The sequence below is a fragment of the Metopolophium dirhodum genome, chromosome 9 (genome assembly GCF_019925205.1).
Source record: "Metopolophium dirhodum isolate CAU chromosome 9, ASM1992520v1, whole genome shotgun sequence".
Classification (NCBI taxonomy): domain Eukaryota; kingdom Metazoa; phylum Arthropoda; class Insecta; order Hemiptera; family Aphididae; genus Metopolophium; species Metopolophium dirhodum.
Window position 1 is genome coordinate 23,639,287 of NC_083568.1, and position 11,279 is coordinate 23,650,565.

General features: G+C 31.2%; 1 protein-coding gene across 1 annotated transcript in view; it reads right to left on the reverse strand.

Annotated features, from left to right (window-relative positions):
- Positions 1-6,927, reverse strand: part of LOC132952970 (spectrin beta chain, non-erythrocytic 1) — a 57,193-nt gene extending 50,266 nt beyond the window's left edge. The window contains exon 1 of the mRNA XM_061025503.1: positions 6,295-6,927. The gene's annotated coding sequence lies outside the window, so the exon portion shown is untranslated. The remainder of the gene's footprint in view (positions 1-6,294) is intronic.
- Positions 6,928-11,279: the final 4,352 nt, after the last annotated feature.

An 11,279-nucleotide genomic window follows, 5' to 3' on the forward strand; every position in this document is an offset into this window, starting at 1 on the left:
ATTATGATATTATAAAATCATGTATATTTTAATGATAATAAATAATAAATATTTATGAATATTTCATTATTTACGTTCATTAAAATATAGGTACAATGTACGTTATTATTCAAAGTATTTTATATGAATTGGCCCTTTAAAATAAATGAATCATTTTATATACGTTTAAATGTAAATTCAATGTGGATATTCCATACATTTTACATTTCACTTTGAATGATTAAATTATACACACACCTAACTTTGCGCGTATTGGCGAATATTTCTACAGTTATTTAATCAGTGGATGTTATTGTTCATTCATAGTAAGTAACCGTATGGAAAATAAATATTATTTAAATGACAAGTTTTTTATCGTATATATTTTTTATCCGCCAAGTATAATAGAGTTTATTGACATATTAATTTAATATTGAATCTTAAACATTCTGAAGGCTGTAAAAATATAGAAAGTAGACATTATGAGTTAATATAATTTCTCATAATTTTACTTATAAAGGACAGATGTTTTATAATTTTACAAAATGATAATTTTGTAAATGATTTTCAAAAATGATTGGTTATAACAAATTATGTTATATATTAGGTTTATGCGGGGGTTTGTGGCAATATTTTGTAATTATTATTTGTCAACTTTATAATTAATAATAAAAATACATATAAACGTGGTATTTTAATGAATACATTTTGTTTGTTTACTTTTATCTTTTTCACATATTATTGATTACGTGTATATAGCAAACAGTCAAGGAAAAAGTAAATTAAAAGTGTATAGGTACCTACACTAGAATATTGAACCTTTTTTTTATGGTTTTTATCTTTTAGTGTCCACACACGATTCATTAATATTCATAAAAGAATATAGGTAGGTACTTACTTTCCGAAAAGTATGGTGATTCCGGTTTATTAAATTTTGTTTTTAGGCTAATATAGTTTTGAGAATTAATCCTTTTTAACCTCTCAAAAGTTTTATCTTTTCTTATTTTAAACATGTGAACAATTTGATATCGATATTTATATTTTGTAAATGCTAAAATAATATTATAATTCGTACATAAATGATTTAACGATTTTGGATTCAAATAAATGATTAAAGGGTATTTATACAATCTATTATAAATTTTAATGAATACGCCAATATTAAAAATAAAGAAAAATAAATATACTTTTATATGTGAAGATAAATGATTTACTACAAAAATATAGTAACGCTGTGATTAATGTTCAACGTCAGTGAAACAAGAATCTATATCCGCACTTTCTCTGGATGCGAAAATGACAAGCAATTCATGTTAAAAAGTATATTATTTTGCAGTAGTGATGTTGGTGGACAACGATTGAAGAATATCTATAGATTTGTTGAGATTAATGCAATTAAAATCTCTTCGTATAGGTTCATTTTCAATTAAAATCAATTGTTTAATGTTAATATGTTCAATCTTCGAGCTAGATTATAAAACAATGAAGACCATATCTATAATATAATGTTTGAATAATACTTGGGTGTAACCAATTAATATTGTTCCCAGCTGGATTCGTTCGAAACATTCGTATCTACAACGTTTTTAAAATATAAATGTTATCGGTTGTTGTTCAGTTTTGAATTATTATGTAATTGTTATTAACACCGATGAAAACAAAAATAATACCATATAAACAAAAAGCAATTTCAATTGAATTTTATATGTATATATATATACCTATATATAATTATTTTTACGAAGTATACACATGTATATAATGAATGGTTATTGTGTATAAAGTTTTGAAATATTTTTGGACTTGAAATTAAATGTACAAAATAGGTACCTTTGATGTTTATATATATATATATATATAAATTAATACATAATATATAGATATTATATATAGAATACAATAGATTAATTACTGTTGTTCCATAATTATTTCCATCACGTAAAAAAAGACGAAAAATATGTTCAATAGACTATAATCTATAGTAGCAGCAATAGCAATTATTTGTATAAAATATATCTCGGTACCTAGATTTTAAATTTAATATTGTAAAAGAAATTAAAAGTTTTTAGTATTTTTTATTGTAAAACATTCGAGGAAAAGTAATTGAAGAAAAATATTATTTTAGAACTTTGTCAATATAGGAAGTATGAACTTAAAAAATAAAAATTTATTTCTGTGCGTGTATCCAAACTATGAATAAACAATATTTTAGAGAGACATTTGTTTCATCATGCTTATATATTTCTCTTAAGATAAGTTGCACAGTTTTTATTACAGTAATAAAGTTAATTTATATTTGTCTCCTACGAATACCTTTTAACAGTAGAATATAATTTTAAAATAGAGATACCAAAGCGCTTCAACAAAAACAAGTACCTATATTTTATTTGTCATTTAACAAGATTAAAGTTTTGCAAGCAACAATTTGTCATCAGCATATACTAAGTTTTTTTTTGTTCTTAAAAAAGAACATTTCTAACGCTGAGGGAATTAAAAAACTTGAGAGAGCAAATTTAATAACTAAAAATATAGTTTTGTTTTCTATTCGTGTTCAAATAGTTGCATTAAAATTGATGTGCAGTATCGAACAATAATTGATAAAAATTAGATTTTGTCTCGTAACTTTGCTGTTAGTTCAAATATTAAATTCAACTGACGAAAAAATTCATTTTTGTTTTTTAGAATGATGTAATTACGATGATATTGTCACAGTTAAATTAATCAACTAATGTTCTATTAAACGCCCGTCATGAAAGAACATATACATTTACTTTTTCAATGATTCACTGGACTTAAGTATTTAATACTCGCAGCTGATAAAACCATCTAGTTTTTATTATTCATTTATAGTAGTACCTACCCAAGTAATGTGCAAGCCCGAGACGACGAAATAGACTACTGTTTGTATTGAACCAAAATTACTATACAAGCTTTTAACGAGCATGGTTAATGGCAAACATTGGCGACATTTTGCTCCGCTAAAGATATGTAGTAGGTTTTCTTGTCTTGCGGCCCCATTATACTATATAGCTTCATTATCATTATTTTTAATTTATCAAACGACATCTGAATGTCCCACAGAAACCATTCAGAATATTAAACGGATTCGCACATACATATTATATTATACACACTCAATTTATATGCATTCATAAATTGTAATTATTATCGTCATAGCTGTGTACAAAAAATAAATGTTTTAATTCTTTAAAATAAACAAATAATATTCAACTGCACAAATATCGTATCCATTATTTCACTGTGGACGGGTAGAAAAAACACTCACGTGTCATTTGACTTCACATATAATTACATTTTTTGTTCGTAGGTACTAGGTATATACCTACATATAATATACTAGCGAACTATATAGCTTAATAAAAATACGTGTGCATTTCAAACTACTGCAAAATATGTCAGTCCAGCACATAAATGCAATTTTAAAATTGTGAAAAATTTCACACGGGAAACACGTCCCGTGAACGAAGAAAGTTTTACGGGAAACGCCGAGAGTGCAGTGTTACGCGTTTAGATAAGGTTTTATTTGTGTATGATGGACGACTAGACCGAAGTTCACCTCTGTTGTTTTTCTCTCCTTTCAAAATCAGCCGTCCACCAATCAGAATGCTGTCCAGCTCCAGCAACGCAGCAATGCGGTTATAATGGTAAACTGGTTTTGTTTTCGTGAACAGATGACAAATGCATTTCTACAGTGCACGGTGTATATTGTATATTATTATATATCTACCTTTACACAATGTCAACGATGTGACGAGAGTTTCAATACCGTATTATAACTTATAAGTCAAATTAATTGGTTTTGTGTCAAACAACAAGTCTAGGACTAGTTAATAAGGACATTATGTACCTCGTAGAAGACCCAATAGGTACATGTAATAAAACACGAGTGCATGCCCATGCCGCGTAAAGTACTAAAGTCATTTAATGGGATCGACGATAGTTTAATCTGCAGTATATAGATATTATTACGATGACCACAGCTGCGTAAAAGACATTTAAAAAAAGAACGACGACAACGAAGGATTATGATTATTTTTTAACAATAGAAAGGCAGGGCTTGTGTACTGCAATCGTTAATGCGCATCGTTTACCTGCTGTAGCAATGCACAAGAAATTGTTTCTGTTTGTACAAGGCACTCCAGCCCTTTCCATTGTTGTTGAACAGTGGAATTCCGTATTGTACCTTTTGTAGGGCAGAGTTCACGGGGATAACAACACGGCGGACATGTAAACATTGTAAAAATTTGATGTGACAAATGATAAATTGAATGGAAATAAAGTCCTAGTTCTATGATATTCGTTCGACGCGTATAGGTAGGTAGTAGGTACCGCGTTTATACGATGAAATAAAATATCGTCGAATAAAATACGAGGTATCTATATTTAGTATAGGTACTAATTATGAATAATAATATTCATCTACCTACGCTAATTTTTCCACACCACTCGCGATAAAATGGCAAATTTCGATAACGAACATAGGTACCGTTATGTTAAAGTAGGTGCTAGACATATACATATATATATATGTAAATATAATATATACTCAATGATGATGGTATATAGGTATAGACGTATTTGTTTGTGTTCGGATGATGAAAATTCACGAGTAATTACATACGTCCACATCGTTGCAAATATCGAGGTATTCGAACCATGTTTCCGGTTAATTGTTTGTCCGGTGGCAATATTCAGCAATGAAAATTATTTTCTCTGGAATTCGTTTTCGAATTCAACGAAAAAAAAAAATCGAAAAAATCACCGTGCTAGTTTTCGCGAACATTCGTGCGTTTGAACTTCATCGCGGCGACCGGCCCGAGGCCGTTTAATTCCTTATTTCCAACTCTGTTCGAACTATTCGTTTAAGTCGTATCGTAATTTCAATGACAAACACTGACGAAATACGATTCAACGAATAGACAATGTGAGGACAAACACACACGTATGCGCGTCGTTGACATTTCGGTCTACGAAAATGATAATTTGGTATTGTTCAATACTATATTGTATTTTGCAATTTTGCATACATTATACTTACACTTTTGCTGTGGTGCGCTACCACTGCCGCTATTTAAAAATTAATAAAAAAAAAAGTTCGTTACGATCATCATAGTGAGTATTGTGCAATCTAGGGCGACGAACGTTATTCAGATAAAATAATAATAATATCTAATATCTATAGGCCCAGGGGCTTAGAAAATAAAATCTCAAGTGAAATGGCATTTCGGTAATTTGTTGAGATGTGTGAATTTTTTTTTTTTTAATTTATGATGCGCCTTTTACTCTTATATTAGTTTAGGATAAATTTATAGAAGTGTTTGATTAGTTAGAAAGTGTAAATTAATAGTTGTAAAATGCAGCGAAATTTGCGCCATTTACAATGGAAAATTTTTATGTCGCTATATAACTAAACACTACCGAAACAAAGCGGTACGTTACTATTGCATTGCTAAAAAAAAGTAGTGCGCCACTTCCAACCACTGCATGCACACACACGACACACATATATATAATATACAAAATAATAATATGTAAGCCGTTCTTTTCAAACGCTTCGTTCCACGACCGGCTGTACTATACACCATAATATATTATATATAGTGTAAATCGTGTCCGAGAACACTTTCTATACCTACGAATACGTTTGTGCCGCAGTAACGGCCTAAAAATAATATTCCTCGACCGGCGGCGCAACGCGGTAGGTACGCCCGCAAACGCGATGACAATATTAATAGTATTATTAAAACATTATACCTAAAAGCCTAATTGGGGAGGTTTGTTGACACGACAATTTAATGTATTCGAAAAGCAACGGTGGCACGTGACGGCGATATCGCAATGGGCACACAAATACGATAAAGTGTGTAGCACGTTAGCGATATTGTACGATGACAGTCGACAGATAAACCAAGTCTCCCACGGGTCGGAGCACACTGCGGCGGCGGCTCCGGAGACTTTGACGGGATGGACCGTAAACGACCGACGGTAAACGGTAAACGGCGAACGAACAACATAATATATTAAAATGGTATATTATCCAATATAATATTATTATCTTCAGACTTAATCTTTTCTGTAAACAAACACACGTGTGTTGTGTACCTACCTACATATTTTTATCTACATCGACCCTTGATCGAATCTGCGCAGACCTCATCGAGTCCTATAATGTCACTCGGACGGGTACTCCCTTTGCACGGATCACGTCTTTTACGACTTTCTTACGATAATATTTTGTATATTATTATGAATTATGATTGTGGTGCCCGAATTGCCGACGGGACGTTTACATACCTCCAAAACGGGATCTCGTCGGCCCCTCGTCCGCGTTATTTGATTTCTCGCACTCGACCACCTGCAAAACGGCGCGATTTACCGAATCCTGAAGATCGCGCGGCCCGGGAGACCGCGGCGGCGTGTCATTATAACAGGTACGGCGAGGACAATATTCACCATCGATCGAGACCGGCGCACGATCGCGAACTGTGAAGTCGCCGACAATCGATGATAGCAGTAATAATAATAATAATATTATTATTATTGTTTTGTTATTATCGGCGGGCGGGCGCGCGCGCGCGTAGCGAACGGTTATACCTACACACAACACACTTCGAACACAACTGTCACCGACTCGAACGGGCGTGCGAGATAAGCAGCGAGACGAAAAGAAAAACAAAAACAAACTTCCGATTTTTCCGGTAAACAACAACAACGTCGTGTATTATAATATTATAATACCTAACGATAATCACTGTATTGATATTATTTAAATACGTTTATCGTGCGTTTGTGTTATTATGTCTAAATCAATGGATTTAATATTATTATTATTCGTAAACGGCGGCACCCGATAACGCGAGAGAGCGTGTAGAGTAGACGCGCGACGATACGCGCCACCAATAGCAGCGCACGGGAACGAACTGCCCGAGTGGCGGCTCCGGTGGCGGCCACGAATTACGATTTACGACACAAGACCACGCGCTCACGCACGCACATGCACCTGTTGATCATCTTGAATCGGTTGCATTCTTAACACTCCGCCGCTGCCGCCGCATTCCGATCGGTGGCGCGGCGGCGACCGTGGCGGCGGTGGTGGTGGCAGTCGTTATCAGTCTACGCCGCCGCCGCGTCCCCACCCGCCGACGACGGCGACGAATGCCGGGCCACGGAGTATACAAAACGGTCGCGACACGGGTTTCTCGATCGCGTCGAGAAACGCCAGCGCGACCGACCGCTGTGACGCGGTCCGTGTTCGTTATATTATTATTATTATTATTATTTTGCGAACAGAATCTCCGATAAACCGGCAAACGAGAATACGCGCGTCATGCTTGTGTAGGTATCTACCGACCGCGTGACTGGTCATGCTATAACATTATGGTTATCTTAACATGGGCGAAAATCGCGGGGTGTCTATGGGGGGCTTAGCTCCCACCCCACGGAAATTTTAATGGTTTTGCGCTTATGGTCATCCACCGTAATCATTAACAACCGGTCATCCCAGTTCGCGAAGAAAATATTGTATAGGAAAATATTATACTAAATAATGTAATATTTTCTTCACGAACTGGGATGACCGGTTGATAATTGTCCGGTAATGGGAGGACTTGAATGCACGACGGTTTTGTTTTCGTTGTTTTTAAATTTTTATCCCGTCGATCAGTGATCAATCATATCGATATTTGATGGGAAATCTGAACAAATTTATGTATAAAAATATAATATATATTAATTATATCGATGTTAGCAGGTACAGACGTACAGTTGGTGTGGCACTGTATATAAGGAAGAAAAAATTCTGCGGTTGACTTACAGTTAAATAGTTGGTAAATATTAAGTCATCTAATACACCTGGGTTTTTATAAATTAAAATTGATACATTTCAATAATTGCATTGGATTAGTCAATACTCAAAAGGATTAAAATTTAAGATGATATATTATATTAATGTATTATTTATTTATTTATGTCAAAATGAATAGATACAATATTATTTTTATATCAGTCGTGTACTTATAAATATTTATACATACTTTTAGTGAAATTAATCATATAGGTACTCCATTATCCATGATTGATTTTGTTTAGCTTTATTTGTATTCCCGGTGGAAATGGTAAATATCAGGTTACTTGTTAAATGTAGTTGCTACTTATTACTTACTAGTTATAAGCAACTTATTTTCCCATTTTTACAAGGTACAAGACACAATAGTGTACAGCACTACAACCCTTAATATTGTGAAACAAATAACTATGGTTGAATACTAAAATACCACAGTAAGTACCAGCTAACTTAATACCTATACTTATTACTTATGAGTTTAGGTCTTAGCGTTTTGGTGACTTGAGCATAGATAATAATATATACATGTATAGGACACGAGGCAGTAGAACCTGTGCCTGAATACGTGAATATAGATGTTACCGCATTGGTTATAACTTATATTATTCAGTTATAGCTTATGGTAAAAGATTACATAAACAAAATTGTATCATCGCAATATTGACAACCATGATTATAACTTGTATTGTCTATTTTGATACCACGGTTTAACATAGTGGTAAATTGTATTGGTAAAGGCGGGTTTCCACTATATACGTGTACGTGTACGTGCATAAAAATACTTTTTGATTGGTTGGTATACATGGTAAGCTTTTGGTATACCAGAGTGTTATACGTTCTTACCACAGGCTTGACCATTTATACCATGAAGTTGAATCCAGTTCAACTTTTCACGCGTAAACGGCTCTATATTGATAACAATGTTGATAACATAAGAATATATAAGGTAACTAAAATGTTACCCATCCTAACCGATCTAACCCATATTAACCAATGGGAAACGTTTGTGAGACCGTTCATAGCGAACGTATCCGGTCAATATATGCACGTAAACGTACACGTAAGTAGTGGAAACCCACCTTAATGTGTATTATTTTCGGTTACAGCTGTATACCGTGTGTTTAAGGTATAGAGCCGATGTCCTATCCATGTATATATTATCTTTGGGCTTGAGCCACCGTCTATCTTCAGTAAAGTAAATATGACATGGGTATTGTGGATATAAAATGTATAGTTGTTCGTATTTTCTAATAATAAAATTGCATTTAATATATACAATTTATTATTTACCATACTTGTATTGAAATAATGTATTACTTAAAAGTATAAATTGAATATAAATTAAATTATGAACCTAAGAACTAAGGATTACAAAATATGTGTAAAAATAAAATAATAAGTACAAATATTAAAAGTTAAGCTTCCAGCCCCTTTCAAAAACCACAGATTGCGAATTATTGTTATATAATTAGGTACAGACTATAATAGGCGGTAATGTATAAAATTACGTCACAATATTAATAATATTGATAGCAATTCTAGTTGGGATGCGATGGTAGACATTTGCTTTTTAGTTTTTTCTATTTGGTTTAAGTTGGGCATACATTCATTTATGTACATTTGTGGTTTATGCATAGTCATAAGTGCACAACGCTGTAATAAAAATGGTTGTGAAATGTTTTATTTTTTTACTTTTATGGGTATCTATACTATTTAACAGCTCTTTATACAGATAAATATATTTTAGGGGCTTATTGCCTATATATAATAGCCCATAGGTGCCACTTAAAATGTTTTTATATGAACGTTCTCCGGAAATATTAGAAAATGAAAATTTATGTTTATTTTTATCGTTTATTTAATATCTAACAATTTTTAATTTAACGTTTTTTATAATTCCACGTAAAAGTGAAAGTATTATGTATTATTGTAATTTTTAATTTTAAATGTGAGATACAATTCAATTTAGTTCTAACTTCGTAGTTGGTATAGTTATAGTGAGTAAAATAATAAATTATCTTTTTTTTTTAGATATAAACGTATAAGTACTCTAAAAATGTTCATTCATGGAAAAACCAATTACTTAATGTTCGAGTAAAGTGCATTATTATTAATATTTATTTTTTAAACAAAACCTACCCAATGCTCAAATAATTGCTTTAACAAAACATATATAAATCGAGATAGCTATAATATATATTATATAATAAATAATAATATAATGTAATATATAAAATAAATAATTAAATTTTAGTTACAGTCTGTTACAAAATGTGGAATAATTTAATTATATTATAAATATTATAAATGTATTATATTATTTATATTGTAATAATAGTATAACAGGTGGTATCTACTATACATTTTTCATTTCTACCATATCATTATATCAAAATAATATAACAGTGGTTCAACTATAAAATTGTAATTTATTATTAAAATATTACTGAACGAGATTGTTTTTTTTATTTAAATAAAAAATAATTAATGTCTAGAATAAAAAAAAACTAAAAAAAACTAAAATAAACAGCCAGATATTTTTATGGAATTTACAAACGTTTCGCCACCTGCACTATTTAATGAAGGTATATAAACTATTATTAAATGAGAATATTATTATGTTGGTACAAAGATTGAAACACATTTTTGGAACTCAAATCTTTTCCTTTAAATCATTAAAAGTTGATTACGACTTTCATTCAAACTAGAACATTTTTAAAGTCGTCTTAAATGAACATATCGGGTGAAATTAAATACATAGACGTAGTAGAATAAAATATTATAAAAATCATAAGACCTTAAAAATGAAGTTTTCAAATCGACTTTTAGAAAACTCACGAAGAAACTATATTCAATGTCAATAAGTAATAACTAATAATTATATACGTATAACTAATTTTTAAATCCGTCATAAAGTTACATTCCGGAGGTTAATAAATTACATATATAAATTAATTTTATTGTGTATACATAACATATTAACTGGCTCAATGATACGTAAAATGAATAAATCGAGATTATATTTTAACTGTTTCGATGATATTTTATTATAGTTACTATAAAAACGTTAATCTACCGTCGTTCTATTTCAATAGGTATGTACTATGTAGTCATTATCATGATGTTGTAATAAAGCTATTCTTCAGAAAATATTAAGGAATCCAATATTACAAAAAATATTTAAGCACAAAGAATAAACCACAAATCAGGACAATGGTGTACCTACATAATATTATACCTGCATAAAAAAATTGTTCAATAATGCTGTGTGTTTGTTAATATATTTTATATGTCTAAACCTCTATACACTTCAAATCTATTATAGTCATTAACTTTTTATCAGTTATTTTATAAATTATATTTTAATAGATTTTAACGATCATTTTTGATTAATAGTTTATACTTTATGATATGCTATACCTATGCTACAGAGTTA